Raw genomic sequence first — 18,692 nt, forward strand, 5'->3', positions numbered from 1 at the left:
GGACTGTCAACGCATGATGCTGGTGACGGACCCCCATGTGTGTATCTCTACTACCTGGGGAGCAACCACGACTCCAAGTCGTGCCCCGACTGCCAGGCCAGGCCAGGCTTTGTGGGAGCAGTCCAGAAAGTTGCTGGAAGTCTGGCAGTCGGCTCAGCGCCGCTCAAGGTCCCGGTCCCATGGGAGGTCGAGATACCGGTCGCAAAGCCGCCACCATTGTTCCTCTGGATCTAAGCTTTTGCCCTCAGGGTCAGGTAAGTCGAAGCATTCCAAGAAGAAGTCGAATAAGTGTCGTCTCTCTTTGACTTCCCCTCTCCCGTCGCTCGACGTGGCTGAAGGTGCAGGTGTGCCACCGGCCCCACCCCCACGGCTCCGGTAGAGCCTGCGACGTTGCCGCCGGCCTACCCATCCTTTCTAGGTCTATCGGCAATGCCTGCTCAGGAGTTTCTTACTGCCATGGACTGACTCTTTGGGCCGTCTGACCCCGTCATTGCGCCTACGGGCCCCGCGGGCCCGACTGGGGGTCCTGCCCTTCCATCGCCAGCGGCTTCGTCCCCAGCGCTGCCAGCGACTTCGGCCCGGGGCTGCCGTCTGCTGCTGCCCCGGTGCCGCAGGAGCCCCCTGGATCCGGTTTTGGATCCCGGGCGACACCGGTTGACCTTATAACACCTCCACCGGTGTCGACCCCTCCTCCGGCACCACCTCTGACGTCGTCCGGTGCCACTGCCGACATCCGCCCCAGTTTCAGCCCGACCCAGACACGGCGCCGGATTGGCGTCGCTTGTTGCCGATTCTAATGCCAATGGGGCCTTTTTACTCTTATATCCGTCCTCCCTATTTTCAGCCTGTTTCACGGACTTTGGAGGAAAGGAAGGACTGGGAGGGGTCTGACGACCCTCTCACACAACAGTGTGACTATGATCTGGACTGGGCAGAGGACTTTTGCCCAAACCATTGCCCCCCATGCACTGACGGCGGACATGTTTCTGTTATTGGGTTATTTTAATTACCATGCAGATGACCAGTCAGACGCAGAAACAGAAAAACTAATCTCCACCATGAACACGTTTAATCTTAGTCAATGGATCAAGGGTCCAACCCACTGTGCTGGACACACATTGGACCTCTTATTTACCAACTCCCCTAATATTTGGACAGACCCCCCTATTCCGTTACTGTGGACCGACCATTGGTCTGCATATGGTCTGATAATTTTTTGATTCAATTTTACATCTCCATCCCTAATCCCTTGGTTGAAGTTAATAAAGGCATGATTAGAAAATGGGGTTCTTTGGACATTTCTGCTTTTCTCTATAGCCTGCAGAACTCAGTTCCCGCTAATAACGACGATCCCGATCAATCTGCAGCTAATATTCTTGAATGGCTGGTTAAAGCCAGTAACACACATGTTCCTCCAAAAATGTCGAAAACTCTGCGTCATTCTGACACTCACAAATGGTTTTCCCCCGACCTCTGGACTGAGAAACTCAAGGTCCGTCAGAAGGAATGTGAGTGGAGAAGGAATTATGATCCTTCCTTGAAAACCCAATATTTGGCTGCCCGCTCTACCTATATGAAAGCCGTTTTATCAGCCAAAGCGGAATTTTTTTCCAACATCATTGAAAACTCTCTTAATAGGTCGAAGGACATTTTTTCCATTGTTGACAAACTAACTAATCCAGTAAGAACCCAGCCCAAACCTAAAGCCACGCAAGAATTCTGTAACACCCTAAATGAATATTTTCAAGATAAAATCATGCTTATCAAGTCCAGCATCCCAGTTACTCTTCCTACCCCCATGATGCCACATTGATTTCCAATATTTCTTCCCTTGACTCCTTTCCCCTGTTGGATGTTCCGTCCCTGCTTGCCCTGACAGCTAGGGTCAAGTCAGGTTCCCCTCATGATTGCTGCCCACCCCAGATCTTATAAAAGGTGATCACTGCCTTTCCCATGCCCATACTGAGCCTTCTCAACAGCTCCTTAGTATCGGGCGTGGTGCCTGGCTCCTTTAAAGAGGCTGTGGTAGTACCATTACAGAAGAAGCCAGGCTGTGACCCTGCCTTACTTTCAAACTATAGGCCAATCTCTCTGTTACCTTATCTGGCAAAAGTTCTGAAAGCATATGTCACTACTCATCTCTCTAACTTCATTGAACGGTCAGAATTTTTAGACCCTGTCCAAGCGGGATTCCGCCAAGCCCATTCCACCGAAGCAGTTATCACAGCAGTCCTGGATTCTTTACGCTACAATGCAGACCTAGGCATTCCCCAGGCCTTGGTTCTGCTTGATCTGTCGGCTGCGTTTGACACGATCGACCATGACATCCTTCTCGACCGTGTCAAACTAGCCAGCATATGCGGCCCCGCCCACGACTGGGTTAGGTCTTTCCTTAGTTCCCGTTCCCAAACAGTGGGTCTTCCCCCCTTCTCGTCATCTAAATTGTACACTACCTGCGGAGTTCCGCAGGGCTCTTCTTTTTCATCACCGATTTCGTTTAACATTTACATGTTCCCCCTGTTGAACCTATTAAAATCTTTTAAAGTAACCACTTTCAACTATGCAGACGATCTGAAACTCGCCTTCACCATCGACGGCTCCCCTGAATCTGCCCTTCAATTTCAATCCACCTTGCTCTTTATAGGTCAATGGATGGATAGTAACCATCTCAAGTTGAATCCTGGAAAGACAGAATTGGTTCTGTTCGGCAAAAGTAAGCTTTTTTAGGGACCTCATTATTGGCCTTCTAAACTTGGACCCCCTCCTAATCCATCCAAATCTGTGAAAAGCTTGGGGGTTCTGATTGATGAAAAAACATGGAGAACAGGTTACTCAAGCACTCTCTAAGCAATTAGTTTTCTGGAAACTTTTCCCTGTAGTAGTGTTTCCCAAGATTTTTTCACCAATGTTACCGATGAGTTCATTTGTAGTTAGAGGGCTTCAAAGTATGGATCCAAAACAGTCGTAGTAATTCAAATTCTTTATTTTCAAAAAACACAATAAAAGTTTTCCAGCTTTGCACCGCCGACACGTGTTTCGCCTACTCAGATGCTTTTTCAAGGCAATAGTTATTCTTGTCAGGATTGATGGTCGGGAAGATCTTATAAACCCAGGATGCAAACTATATAATGTAGAGGATAAACACCCTTGGTGGTGAGTGTTTTAACAGGTTCTCAGTGCACCTCATTCTTTATATTTGCGCTTAACTTGTCCATTAGGGATAGATATTAACGGAAGGTGCAGACGTTTTCTCCTTTGGAGAAACACTACCACTATCTTTGTTGTTCTGGGTTCTGATTGATGATGAGCTCTCATTGAGACCTCAAGTTAATGATGTAGTGTCATCATGTTTTTTTCATCTTCGCAGAATAAAGAAGATCAGCCGAATGTTTACCCAATCTGCCTTGACCCAGGTTGTAATGGCCTTGGTGCTGTCGCACCTAGACTATTCTAATGCCATTTACCTTGGCCTTCCGGTTGCCCTCAGCAAGCGTCTGCAGCTGGCTCAGAACCAAGCTGCCAGACTTATCTATCGCCTCCCTCGCTGGCAATCTGCAAGACCGCTGCTAAGCAATTGTATTGGCTTCCTGTTGTTCAGCGCACTCTCTTCAAAACCGCCTGCATGACGTTCAAAGCCCTTAATGTTCGTAGCCCCAAGTTCATTCAGCATCTTTTGCCTAAATATATTCCCTCTCGTAATCTTCGGTCTGCTTCTCAAACCCTCCTGATCATTCCTTGCTTCAAATTCTAATGTAAAGGAGGACGCAGATTTGCCACGCTTGCTACCAAGCTATGGAACACCCTTACCCTGGAGATTCGCTCCGCTACCACTCTTGTCCAGTTTAGGCAACAACTTAAGACTTGGCTCTTTGTGCAGACGCTGGCGTAACCCCCCTCTTTCCCTAATGGGTTTAGTCCCTAGCACTGTTGGTTAGCGCCATGAAACCCTCGGGTGTACGTGCACTGTACAAATTCTGGATAAGATAAGATAGGATAAGACCATTATCTAGTGAAATTCACTATAAACGGCTGTGTGTCGGGACCGTCCAGAAGGCCAATTTAAAAGTGTGTAGAACCATGAAAAAGATCACTCTTACCTCTTTTTGAATACATTTCAGAAAAACCCTATAGATCTAACGACAAGTGTTAATCTAGCAGCATTACATCTAGAGTCAGCGATTGGTAAGGCATTGGATAATATCGCCCCCTTGTGCATGGTCAAGTGCCGGGAGAAGCCATCGCCTTGGTTCACGGAACAGATTAAAGAAACCAAGTCCATCACAAGAACCGCTGAGAAAAAATGGCGAAAAAGTAAGGACGCAATCGATCGTAAGACCTATCAAACTCTGCAAACCAACTATATGAGGGAAATAAGAGCAGCTAACAGGGTGTACTTAGCAGACCATATAATTAAAGCCGAAAACTCCTCGAAAGAGCTTCACCATATCTTAAAAGAATTTGCTTCTTTAAAAAATCCATCATCTACTCCTGATACCGTAGAATGGACCGAAGAACTTTCTAAATTCTTGGAGGACAAAATCACAACCATATGTCAATCCTTCAGCCCAGACTCTCTGCCTACACAGTACCAAGATCACGATCCCACTATCGAGAAGTGTTCCTCTAGATGGACTACCTTCGAAATGTTTGACAAGGATAAGACCATTACAATAGGGCAAAAGATCAAATCAGGCTCCCCGTATGATCAACTACCCCTGAAACTATTTACCTTACTTGCCCCGGCTCTAGCAGACTGTCTCACTAGCCTCCTTAACAAATCTCTGCTTGAAGCAGATGTCCCAGAAATCTGGAAGGCGGCGAGAATAAGACCAATACTGAAAAAATCAGGAGCTGCCGTAAACATTCTTGTAAATTATCGACCCATCTCCCTGCTCCCATATTTGGGGAAAATATTGGAAGCATCGGTCAATGGACAGCTGGTCAAATATCTTGAAATGAATGACCTACTTGACCCTTCACAGTCAGGTTTCCGTGCTGCTCACAGTACGGAGACAGCACTGGTCGAGGTCGCAGACAATGTAAGAATTGCTCTGGATAAAAATCAATCTTCCATCCTTGTCCTCTTAGACCTGTCTGCGGCCTTCAACACCATCTCCCATCGTATTCTGATTCAGAGACTATGGGAGATTGGTGTCAGAGGGCAGGTATTGGAGTGGTTCAAGAGTTAACTCCCTAACCGGACGACTAGAGTACAGATAGGTAGAATCCTGGCCAGTACTCGGCCTGTCAAAAGTGGGGTGCCACAGGGCTCCATCTTGAGCCCCACGCTTTTTAATATTTATATGGCTCCCCTGGCCAAAGTAATCAGAGCGTTCGGCTTCGCTGTTATATCCTATGCCGGCGATACTCATATTTTAGCCACTCTTGGCCCTGACGTTAACGAGACCAAAGACCGTTTTAAGGACTGTCTGATGGAGGTGAAAAACTGGATGGGTCAAAATCACCTACAGCTAAATGGCAGTAAATCAGAGGTCATGTTGTTCGGCAAAGCCATTGAATATTGGACCCAGGACTGGTGGCCTACACAACTGGACGAATGCCCAGTCCCCAAGGAATCGGTCCGCAACCTAGGTCTACACATGGATAATAAGCTCTCCATGAAAGCTCAGGTGAACCATATTGTTGGTACCTGTTTTGGCATCATGCGCGGCTTACACAGGGTTTTTAAGTGGATACCAGCTGAAGCCCGTAAGCCTTTAGTACAGGGCCTCATTATAAACAGGCTTGATTATGGCAATTCACTGCTACTTGCCACAAATGAATGCCACATTAGGAAGCTGCAGGTCCTGCAGAATACGGCAGCACGCCTCGTCTTCGACTTACCTCAAAGATCCCCCTCTGTGCCGTGCCTAAAAACCTTACACTGGCTTCCTGTGAAAAAACGGATCACGTTTAAAACACTGAGGGCCAGATGTAGGTAGGCGTTTACCGGGTGGTAACGGCCGAATTCGGCCGTTACCGACCGGTAAGAGCAATTTGACATGTAGGTCCCTGTATTTTACAGACTCGGTAAATTTACCGATAGGTAAATTTACCGAGTATGTAAAATACCGAGTCGGTATCATTACGGATTCCGGTAAATTGGTATGTAGGTGGGACTCTTCTGAGTCCCACAAGCAGTACAAAATCGGTATTTTACCATCAAATACTACTTGATGGTAAAATACCGTTTCTGGTGTGCATGCACATGTGTGCATGCACACCTATGCCATATGACAGGCAGACCTGCCCTTAGGGCAGGTATGCCTGCCACATGGCACCCGAGCCTCTTTTGGGGGTGCCAGAGGGTGTCAAAGTGACACCCCCTGCACCCTTGTGACAGTCGGTATTTTCCGATGTGGTAAATACCGACCGGTAAATGCCCAATCAATCCTATGGGCTTCAAAGCCCATAGGAATGAATGGGCATTAACTGGTCGGTATTTCCCGCATCGGAAAATACCGACTGTTTCCGATTCGGTAATTGCACATCTGCATTTACCTACATCTCGGTACTTTTATTTTCCGACCTCTGAAATACCGAGTAGGTAAAATTTACCTACATCTGGCCCTATGTATGGTACACCAACATATGTAAGGAAGGGGCCCAAAATATTGGACCCTGAAACTCACATGGTACAAAAATAAGGTCTACACCAATAAAGATTTTAATGGAATGGTGGAGATCTTATAGTAAAAACAAGTGGGTACTTGTCCTAGATCAAGTTATGGGATCTAGAAGTGCAAATTTACAGGAATGTCGACATGTTTCAGCCCCCTTCGGCTCAACGGAGTCTATGGGGCTTTCTTTCCGGGGGCAGAGTCAGCACAAGCGGTGCAGGATCCCACACACGCGGCTCTGGGGCCTCCCCGATGACACCTTAAGACTCTACATTAGGGGTTATTAAGATTTGAGTGGCTAAAAGTTGACCCTCACTACTTCCATTGAACTCCACAAAAATAGTGTGAGTAAAGTATCTATGTTTGTCTGTCCTTATGTCCTGACGAAAGCCCCATAGACTTCTAGATCCCATAACTTGATCTAGGACAAGTACCCACTTGTTTTTACTATAAGATCTCCACCATTCCATTAAAATCTTTATTGGTGTAGACCTTATTTTTAACAGTTTTTGACCTTTTTCTTTGCACTAATTTTTCATCTCTGGACACTGCAACCTAGACCAGAGGAGCCTCTGGATGAGGCAGGCACCCACACTTTCTATGGTATCCAATGATAACTGCCGAAAAACCACAATGTAGGGGCGGATGAATCGATATATACCGCAAAACCTGTTCACATTGGGTCTTTTGAGGATACCATAGTTTTTCTAACCAATGGTCTAGAATTGTCACAAGTGTCCATTTTTTCACTTGATTAATCTAGTTGTCTTGACACCTCACCTGACCTTGGCATGCTGTCTCCTCCTACCACCGTGGATACGGAGGAGGGAGCTAGTTATGCAGTGGTGTTGCGTAGGGCGGCCGAGGCCGTCCACCTCGAACTCCCTACAGTGGCCATCAGGACTAACCTCCTGACAGAAGTGCTTCAGCCGACGGCAACCTCTTTGGAGGCCTTGCTGCCTTTTAATGACGCACTTTCTGACGTTCTTTTAGGCTCTTGGTCCAAGCCCAACACAGGGGCTCCTGTGAACAGGAACGTGGCCCGACGCCATCGCCCAGCTCCAGGCGACCCCCTCTTTCGGTATACACCCGCTACAACGCATCTTTTACTCCGCACTACCATTACAACGCGACTTTTACAACGCATACCATTACAACGCATTGCGCTGGGGGGCGCTCTAGGATAGGGAATAAGTATAATTTACTATCCAACACCTTCCCTAGGGTCCACGGGGACTGGAGTTAGAATAGTAAATTATACTTACCACTATCCAGCACCTCAAAGCTCTATGTGTTGTAATGGTATGCGTTGTAATGGTCGCGTTGTAATGGTAGGTAGTTGTAACGGTATGCGTTGTAACATGGTACATCCCCTCTTTCTCTCTGAAAGCCCCACTCTTGAGAGCTTGGTTGTCCAAGCCTCTGCTTCACAGAGTGCGTTTCCTTCCGCACCTCCTGATATGGATTCCAAGAAGCTGGAGCAGCTTGGCAAGAAGCTGTTTTCATTTGCCAGCTTAGGGCTGTGGTCGGTGAAAACTGCATACCACTTGGGCCGCTATTCCCACTCTGTGTGAGAAACGGTTGCGCAGGTGCTGCCCAACTGTCTGGAGGAGGCCTGGACAGTACTCTCCCAAGCTATAGCAGCTGGGAGAGACGCAGCTAAGTGCATCATTTGTTGTGGCCTTAATACCGCCGGCTCGCTGGGCAGGCCGATTTCCACGACGGTGGCGCTTCGGCGCCACGCCTGGCTGAGCACAACTGGCTTCTCAGAGGATGTCCAGAACACTCTAATGGACATGCCCTTTGATGGCATTCGCCTATTCGGCAATAAGGCAGACAGTGCGTTGGAGTGCTTTAAGGACTCACGGGCTACGTCAAGTCCTTGGGCCTGTCGGCCTGTCGGCCTCTTCTGTCTTCTGTCTTTCGCTCCTTTCGTGGCCACGGAAGGGGTGCCCCAACACGTTCATTTCGGAATCACAGGCCTGCGCAACAACAACCTCAGCGCGGACGTGGGAGCCGCCGAGGCAGTTCTGGGAGCCAACGGTTGGGTCAGTCCACCTCCATCCCGCAGCATCCACTTTCAAGCCTTCCTAGTCCAAACTTTCAGGCCCATCAGATGCCTGTGGGCGGCAGGATTCGCCATCATCTCCCCCACTGACACAACATCACCTCGGACAGGTGAGTGTTGCAAATAGTCCGAAGGGGCTACTCCCTCCCCTTCGAGACTACCTTTCCAGCCATGCCACCTAATACTACCGTGTGTCGGGGGACCATCTTGCGGTTCTTCAGCAGGAAGTCACAGCCCTCTTAGCCAAGGGGGCCATTGAGCGCATTCCTGGGCCAGAAGTAGGCGGTGTTATTATTCCCACTACTTTTGGGTCCCTAAGAAGGACAAGGGCCTGCATCCTATATTGGACCTCAGGAACGTCAACCGCTTCCTCCGAAAGGAAAAGTTCAAGATGTTGATGCTAGCTCAGGTCTTGTCTGCCCTTGACCCTGGAGACTAGATGGTAGCGTTGGACTTGCAGGATGCATATTTCCACGTCCCCGTCCTGCCGGCCCACTGGCGTTACCTGCGGTTCACGGTAGGCCACAAGCACTTTCAGTTTACCGTGCTCCCCTTTGGCCTTACCAGCACCCCTCTGGTGTTCACGAAAGTGATGGCGGTGGTCGCAGCTCATCTGCGCAAATCAGGGGTTTCCAGTCTTCCCCTATCTCAACGACTGGTCGTTGAAGGCGGGCTCGGCCCAGGCAGTTATCTCCCACCTCCAGACTACGGCCAACCTCCTGAATTTGCTGAGGTTCTCCATCAACGTGCCGGAGCTCCTCTTCATTGGAGCGGTTCTGGAACTCAGGGCGGTTTCAGGTTTATCCTCCTGAGCAGCGGTTCTGGGATATTCAGTCTATGATTCCGATCTTTCAGCCTCTATCCCGGGTTTCAGTCAGGATGACCCTCCGGCTCCTGGGCCTGATGGCCTCCTGCATCCTTCTAGTTCTTGCCAGATGGCATATGCGGGCTCTGCAGTGGGACCTGAAGTTCCAGTGGGCACAGCATCAGGACAACTTGGTCGATCATGACCTGATCTCGGAGTGCACTGCACGACAATTGCAGTGGTGGCTCGAGAATCACGATCGGGTCAATGGCAGATCCCTCTCTCTTCCACAACCGGAACACACAGTTCCTTCTGGAATTGGGCGGCCACATGGGAGAGGCAGCAATCAGAGGCCTCTGGTCTCCGGCGGAGTCCCGGCTCCATATCAAACTTCTGGAGCTTCGATCCGACTTGCACTGAAGGCATTCCTTCCCTCTGTGCGGGGAAGAGTGGTGCAGGTGTTTACGGACAACACAACCGCCATGTAGTACTGCAGCAAACCGGGCGGGGTGCGGTCGTGGACCCTATGTCTGGAGGCTCTGCGCCTCTGGACTTGGCTGGAACACCAGGGTATTTTCCTGGTGGTTCAACACCTAGCAGGTTCATGATGGGTCATGAATAGCGTCTGAACTCAGACGTGGGGCAAGGTATCTTTCAGCAGTGGGCAGAGCCTTGGTTAGATTTATTCGCCACGAAGAGAACATGCAATGTCATCAGTTCTGCGCGTTGGAATTTCCAAGGCGGCACTCGCTAGGCAACGCTTTTCGTCACGAGTGGAGTTGTGGTCTACTTTACGCCTTTCCACCTATACCACTTCCACCCAGAGTGCTGAAGAAGATCAAGTGCGACTGGGCTCAAGTCATTCTTGTGGCTCCGGACAGGGCTCGAAGAGTATGGTATCCTGAGCTACTCAGCATGGCCATCGATCCCCCGATCCGACTGCCTTTTCAGGAAGATCTTCTGTCGCAGCAACAGGGAACGGTCCTCCACCCCAACCTGTCCAGCCTCCACCTCCTTGCATGGAGATTTAGCGGTGGCAGTTGACGACTTTTGACCTGCCTCCCGAAGTTTGTGATATAATATTGGTAGCCAGGCGGCTCTCCACTAAGATGATATACCCCTGCAGGTGGAATAAGTTTGTGGCATGGTGCACATCAAAGGCTGTGAATCCCCTTTCTGTCCTGCTGTCAGAGGTCCTTCTATTCCTACTTTCTTTGGCCCAGTAGGGCTCTGCTCTTGGCACTATCAAGGGCTATCTCTTGGCCATTTCAGCCTTTTTACGGCTTCCAGAATAGCCTTCCCTTTTCAAGTCCCCTGCAGTAAGTAGATTATTAAAAGGCATTACTCATCTTTTCCCTCCTGTTCCTTTCCTAATGCCTCAGTGGGACTTGAACCTGGTTCTGACTTATCTGATGTGTGCTCCCTTTGAGCCACTTCACAACTGTCCTCTTTGTCTTCTCACTTTAAAGACTGCTTTCCTAGTTGCAACACCTATGCCAGAAAAGTGAGTGAACTCCAGGCTCCTTCTTCTAAACCTCCTTTTCTCTCTGTCCATCCGGATAAAGTTGTTGTAAGGGCTCGTCCATCTTTTCTGACAAAGGCTGTCACTGCCTTTCACATCAGGAAGACCATCACTTTGCCCACTTTCTTTCCTCCTCCGCATCCCTCAAAATGGAAGAGAGGCTCCACCGTCTGGACCCAAAACGTGCGCTCTCATTCTACCTGAACCGCAGTCAATAGTTCTTGGTGGATGACCAGCTCTTTGTTGACTACGTGGGTGCCAAGAAAGGTCGTGCCGTGCACAAGCAGACCATCTCTCGGTGGGTCGTTCTGTGCATAAAGGCTTGTTATTCTTTGGCTAAAAAGGAGCCTCCCGTGGGGCTACCCGCCCATTCTACCAGGGCAATGGCAGCCACTACTGCTTTGGGGCAAGGAGTTTCCTTGCTTGACATATGTCAGGCAGCTACGTGGGCCTCGATGCACACGTTTACTTAGCATTACTGCCTTGACAGCCAAGTCTGGAGAGACGGCTTCTTTGGCCGTTCTGTTCTCCAGGACTTTCTTGTGTGATCTTTGTTTGCAGACCTACCACCGGGGTTGGTAATGCTGGGGTATCTATTCTGAAGTAAGGAATCTATCACTACATGTTTCTTTCAGATGCACAAGTTACTTACCTTTGGTAACGCTATATCTGTAAGAAACATTAGTAGTGATAGATTCCTTACCGCCCCACCCATTCTCCCCGTTCTGCGAACTAATTTCTGGGGTTAAGGTCATCCCTTTCAGGACCCTAGTTTCACGTACCCAGTGGTCAGTATCTTACATGGCTCTGCGTTCCTGGCTCCATCTAAGTAGCTTCTGCGACGTCATCTCGGCGACCACGACGCCAACAACTGACGCAGAGCCGCACAACGCCACCTTCCGACGAGCAGGAGTACTGCTGATGAAAACTTTCCGTATCCAGTCTTACGCTTGGGGTTAATTCTAAGGTAAGGACTGTATACTATGTCATGTTATTTATTTTCTCACATCTGTTCTGCTAATTATGTGAGGATTTTTGTATTCCCTTAAAGGAAGGAGATGTGTTATACTGCTACTCAGCCTGGGTGTTTGTGTGAGAGAATGTTGGTGAATGGAATGTTAATGTGTGTGAGTGTCAGTGGGTGATGGGCTGAACAGCAGTGAGTTTGCTCTTGATGGGGCTCTCATCCCGTAACATGCTACTTGAATAAATATACCTGAAGATACTACATGGACCTGTCTACTTTTAATTACAACAGACTCCCACTTTGAAAACAGGGATGATGCAAGCATGTGAATCTATGAAAGATACTGTTAGAATTGGGGGTCTCTGGTTGGCACAGGTATGTACTTGTGACAAGCAGGGACCCTCTCCTCTAAGTCCGGGCAAGGGAATTACCCCTCAAGAATAACCCCTGCTCACCCTCTAGGTTGCATGGCGCGAGCAATCAAGGCTAGTCTCAGGAGCGGTCAGTTAAGCATTTATGATTACACACAATAAATCCAATGATCCCCCTACAAATGGACGCCAGGCAGTATTTCTATGAAAATACGTAGACTTTATGTAAAATTATATATATGCAGGCAAATTATCGCAAGACCTTATATAACGTATTAGAAATGAGGCCACCAGATGTAAGGATAATGGCGAGCGTACTTTAGAATTCAAAAATGGCTTATGTTGCTTTCAAGTTATTCAACTTTTCTTCACAATAGTTCTACATACTTACGGGTGTGTTGGCGGGACACCGGGGCAATGTTGGCTACAGCTGTGTGCTTCATTCAGGGCAGGACAGACAGGTCCTGTGGTCACCGGCGCGCCTCGCGGTACGCGGCGTACTGGGCGGCAGGCAGGCACGGGATTGAACAGGTGAAGACGCACAGCTGAGAACGGGGAAATCAGAACGTTGCGGGCCCTGAGCCTGGGTTGATCAGGTCGTGAAGGATCGTACCTGTGAAGTGCGCAACATCTACTCGTCGATCGTGCGAGTCGTGGGCTGGTTGTGCGCTTCGTGGTACAGCGTACCTTGGGGTCCTTCGATGGCGGGTGGTTTCCAGCAGGTGGATCACGAAATGGGAGCTCCGAAACAGATGGTACGGGGGCGAGTCCCTTGGCGGTGCGGCGCGGCCTCTTCCAGAGGTCAGAGGACACAGCGGGGCGGCCGGGTGCGAGGCAGCCCATGGGCGGCCGTCCACGCTTTCGGAGTGCACTTGTTTGACCAGGATTCCGGCGGAAGGGGCGAGGGAGCACTCCAAGCACTCCAGTAACGAGCGAGGTGAAAGAGGAGCAGGCGGCCTGACCCGAGGGGCAGAGAGCGGCTCTGGCAGAGCGAGGCTCTCAACAGGCAGAAGGGCGGGCCAGCTCCCGAGTGTCACAGCTCTAGGAGGGGGCGAGGGGGTGCAGTCTCAACTCCGGCGGGAGGAAACACACAGCTCAGTTTGCAGACGAGCCAAGGCACCAAAGAACACACTGGTCCTGGGTTTCACTTCAGGGGGCAAGCTCAGACAGGCCCTTGGAGATAGTTTAGAGCACAGCAAAGCAAGGTCCTTTTGGTCTTCTCTCCTTCCTCAGCAAGGCAAACTGCAGGCCAGTCCTTCAGCTTCTTCTTGGTCCTTCTAGTTGGGCATTGGTTTGTTGTGGTAAAACTGGATCGGATTTGTGAGGAGCAGGGCTCCTACTTTTATAGTCAGTTTCTTTTGTCTTCTCAGGCCAGGGGGGCCTTTGCATAGTCCTTTTCAGCACTGGAGCACTTTGTTGTGCAGACTCTGTCTTCTCCTTTCAGTGTGTGGGGCAGGGACAGCAGACGCTCCGCAGGAGGTGCAGCCAGCTCTCAGATGACAAGTACACTCAGAAGCACCTTGTTGACAGTCTTCCCTCTTCCTGGGCTAGGTGTCGGGCAGAGTCATCAGTCGCTCCCCAGGAGGTGGAGCCAGCATTGTGGTGGCAGAGCACAGCCCTATTCAGTCAAGGGGCACTCCCACCACCCACCTTGGTGTAATCCTTCCATTCACCACCTGTCATCCCCAGCCCTGTCACTCACACAACCCAGACAGCAGATACACATCCTGGCAGAGGCGGGCTGAAATGGTTATGCAAACAAATGCGAACTTTCTAAAAGTAGCATTTGCAAACACAGGATATTAAAATAAAATTTACTAAAATAAGTATTTTCTTATTCTGAGTTCAGGCATACTAAACTTGACTTTCCACCATGGACCCTGAGCCTGCTGGGATTATAGAGTGTAATAATTCCAGCAGCCCATTCTGGCCTATGAGAACAGGTAGCCTTACTATAGTGAAAAACGAAAATGGCTGTAATTCACTATTAGGACAGGCCACACACACCAGGGCTTGACCTACCTTATGCTTACAATGCACCCTGTCGTCGGGCCTACCATAGGGGTGACTCACATGAAGTAAAGGGAAGGTTTAGAGGCTGGCAAGTGTGTGCACTTGCCCAGCCAGCATGACAGTACCAGACTGCAAGCAGGTTCTGCAATGGCAGACCTTAGACATATTTTAAAAGGCTACTTCTGTGGGTGGCGCAACCAGCGCTGCAGGCCCACTAGCAGTATTGGTATTTACAAGCCCTGGCACTCCTGGTGCACTTTACCTGGGACTGACAGTAAATCCAATGAGCCAATCATGGGAATCAATTATAGGTACAGTTTACATTGGGAGCACTTGCACTGCGGCACGGATTGGCTGTGGCGCAGTGCCCTGAGCAGCGAACACCATCAAAACATCTGAGGCACATCAGCAAAAAGTGGAAGGGAGACTCAAGCCAAGGTGCCAGGTCTAACAGATACCAATAATGAAGAACCATAGTTACAGGTAAGTAACTCATTTTCTTCCACTTAAACCCAATTTGAATATCAAATCTATCCTCCTTGGTTCAATGACTCAATCCTTGGGTTAAAAAAGAGCTGCAAACGTTTAAGAGGGCTTGGTGTAAAACCTACCACGTTGAGGATAAGATCAAGCATAAGCTGGCTTTGAGGGTTTATCTTAATGCCTATCGCTCTGCCTGGGTCACCTTCTATTTTGACCAAATTACTCTAATAAATGCTATTTCAGATTTTCAAATCTTTTACAGATCCTGTTAATGTAAATCCACCCCCATGTTTTTGCAGATCTATTGTGATAATTTAGCTGGTTTTTTTCTGTATAAAATGGCTAATATTTATCCCTTATTTCCACCTTCGCTGCCATCTCACCTATTTCCTCTTCATGCGTTTTGAGCACTTTTACCCCATTGAGCATCCTTTGTTTCTTTCTCTATTGAATTCTAAGGCATGGTTCACTGCTAGGTGCTCTACCACCTGCTTTTTTGAAAAAACTTTGCCTATAGCTGTTTTCTACTGTGATAACTCTTCTCAAGTCCTCGCTATTGGATGGCTCAGTTCCAAAGACTTAGAAATGCTATGGTGATAGCCTTACTGAAAAAACGTTACCTTGACTTCCTCAATCGGGCTTAATAACTACCCATTTCGTTTCAGCTATTGTTTGCTAAAATTCTTGAAAAACATGTTAATCTACAACTTTCAGCCTTCTTGGAAACCAGTGGCCTCCTTCACCCTTCGCAATCGGGATTCAGGGCTGGATATAGCACAGAAACTTCCTTGATGGGTATCACCGAACAGCTTATATTGCAGCTCGATAGGTTGGGGTACAGTGGCTCTGAGTCTGCTAGAATTATTTGTGACGTTCGATCCTGTCTCTCACCAGGTATTTCATAAAAGGCTGCAGGGTTTGGGTATCCAATACCTGGTCTTGGCCTGGTTATGTTCCTTTCTGCAAGACTGTTCCTTCCAAGTCTGTGCTAAATCACATAACTCCAGCTGATACATGTTATTCTACAGAGAACCTCAGGGCTATGCCTCGAGTCTTGCCTTGTTTAACATATATTTTTGGCCTTTGGCAGACACAGTGTAATGTTGCAATCTTACATTGTTTTCTTATGCGGATCAGACCCAAATCATCGTATCTCTATTTCCAGATGAAGATCATAGGTCAGGTGACCTTATCTCCTGCCTTATAAGGTGGTGACTTGGATGAACAATAATTCCCTAAAGTTAGATGGGAACAAGTCCAAAATCCGACTGGACGGTAATCACCTGCATCTTTAGGGCCCACACTGCCGGCCTGGCAATCTGGGAGCTGCTTCTACCCCTGTTCGGGTAGTTAAGAATTTGGGCTTCTGGTTTGACGAGAAGTTCAGATGGACAAACAATTCACCCAAGTAGCCTCCTCCTATTTCAGCATCCTGAGATGGCTAAGAAAGTTTCTTTGACTCCTTCCTGGTTGATCCCAAAGGATGGTGGTACAGGCACTGATCATTTCTAGGCTTGATTACGGTAACATTCTTTACCTGGCTAGATGTCATTCAGGATGCGGAGGCTTAGTTGCTTTATCATCTTTCTAAGCATTCCTCATTCCTTTATCTTCTTCAGGACCTACATCGGTTCCCAATTGGTAAGTGAGTCCAATTGAAGGCATTATGCTAAATTTTTTAAGTTTTGTCTAATTTTGGACCACTCTACCTTAGGTCACTGGTTGCGCCATATTGTCCCAATGAGTCTCTCCACCCTAGCATTCTGATCTTTGCGGTTGTCCCTGAGTTTTTCAAGGCAAGATAGTCACTCCTGCTCTTATCTGGGCCCCAAACTAGAATTCCGCACTTGGAAACCGAAGCCGAAGCTGCACCAAGCTTGGCCACGGCAAACAAACGGCCCAAAATATACAGATTACTAACGCTGTGAAACCCCACACCCAACATTGTGACTGACGGCAACCGAATACCATCGGTGCCGTTCTCGTTTCAACAGAAACTACCCGATAAGGACCGGGTCGGAATTATCACCGGTCAACCGACAACGCGCCTCGATCATTACGATCAGCCCTGAAGATTCACAGCCACATGCTGTGATGAAACACGTGTAGGCTATAGTGACAGGTACAGTGATTCCCGAGAAGAGAACACTGTTGATTAATAAAACGTTTGAAAATTTACGTTTGGTCTGATCTATCCCATATGTATGACAAACTTGAAGATTGAAATTTCATTTGATACGCATAGTGTGCTCTGGATTCTTGCTCAAACTAGAATTCTTTGCCTGCCTCACTCAGGTCACTCGGGTCCTATAAATCTTTAGATACTTTTAGGAAGCACCTAAAAGTGGTGCTTTTCTATTCCTTCTACTTCCGTCCTTCCTGTTGTACTAGCGTGGGGAAACCCTTTTGGGTTAGCCACCAGTTTTATAAATTTACCTAATAATAATCGTTAACCTAAGGCTGTGAGTCCAGAGTGGCATTGCCAGGCTCTAAACACAACACAACCTTGAAAAATGTAAACTACCTAAGGTGTATCGGACACACTTAAAATCCTTTAAGGAGTACAAATGTCAATTGGCCAAATTCTACAAGAAGAGCTGGTCTTTGAAGTATCTGGTTCTGATTACTGACGCCGTATCTCACATTCAACTACATTTCACTCTGTAGAGATCCCACCACCATAGGGTCAGGCAATCCAGAAAATGGAAAGTTCTGCTCACCCTCGGGAAGATTGGGGTAGATTGGAGTGGGATAGAATGGAGTATGGTAGATTGGCGTGGAGTGGGAAGTGGGGTAGACTGGAGTTGAATGGGATAGATTGAAGTGGAGTGGGCAGATTGGAGTGGACTAGATTGAAGTGGGGTAGATTGGGTGGATTAGAGTAGGGTAGATTGGAATGGAGTGGGGCATTTTGGGGTAGATTGGAGTGGATTAGATGCTCTCAGAAATACCTCCTAATGATGGATTCTGTTTTTATTCACCAGACAGTTCTTTGGTACAGTTCGGGGTGGCTGTGATCAATTTCTCTCTGTTGGTGTAGTTTTGTTTCTGAATGGCCTCCTGGGTGTTACAGAACATCCTACTGTTCAGTAGGCTTGCTGAAGAGGAGGCCTGCTGTTCAGTATCCTAGATCTGCCTGCAGCTTGGGGCCATGGTTTGGTATTAATGAATGAGCATGAGCTGTTCCAGGGCTAAGGGGCATATTTTCATTGATCCATGGGTGTGATATTGAAGAACATGTAATAAAGTGACACTGGAAGCATATATGATGTAGAAATAAGAGGTCTTTAATGTACAACCTCAGCCATCAAAGAGTGAGCAGCAACTGTCAAATCCTAGAACCGCAAAGTACAAGGATTCCATGTCAGAACAACATGGAAAGAATCTAAGTACATCACACATCTCGTTCATATATGAACAACACATTAAAACATGCCCAAAATGTAATTGTCACCAGATACATATTATTTTACAAAATCTCTAAGATAAACAGGAGCTTTAGTAACTCTGTTACTCTTACGATAAGCAGTAACACTGGCATCAGAATCAGTCACACATCCCCCTGAAGGTACAGAAGGCACCTGAACATCCCCTGGATCATGTACAAACAAATGTGCTACCCGATTAAGATTCCAAATGCGCCCATCATCTGTTTTCACTTAATTTTTAACATTTTGACAATTTTCTTTGCATCAGTAAACTTTGACCATTTCTTACAACCCACAGGAACCCTCATTTTAACCAAGTCTCCAATTTTAAAATTTGAAACCTTTACATTTTTCTTCACATCATAGTAAACCTTCCTTTTCTCCTGCAACAGTAACTCTTTGTTTCTCCACTGCC

This window comes from Lissotriton vulgaris, chromosome 4_1, assembly GCF_964263255.1.
Source record: "Lissotriton vulgaris chromosome 4_1, aLisVul1.2, whole genome shotgun sequence".
Classification (NCBI taxonomy): domain Eukaryota; kingdom Metazoa; phylum Chordata; class Amphibia; order Caudata; family Salamandridae; genus Lissotriton; species Lissotriton vulgaris.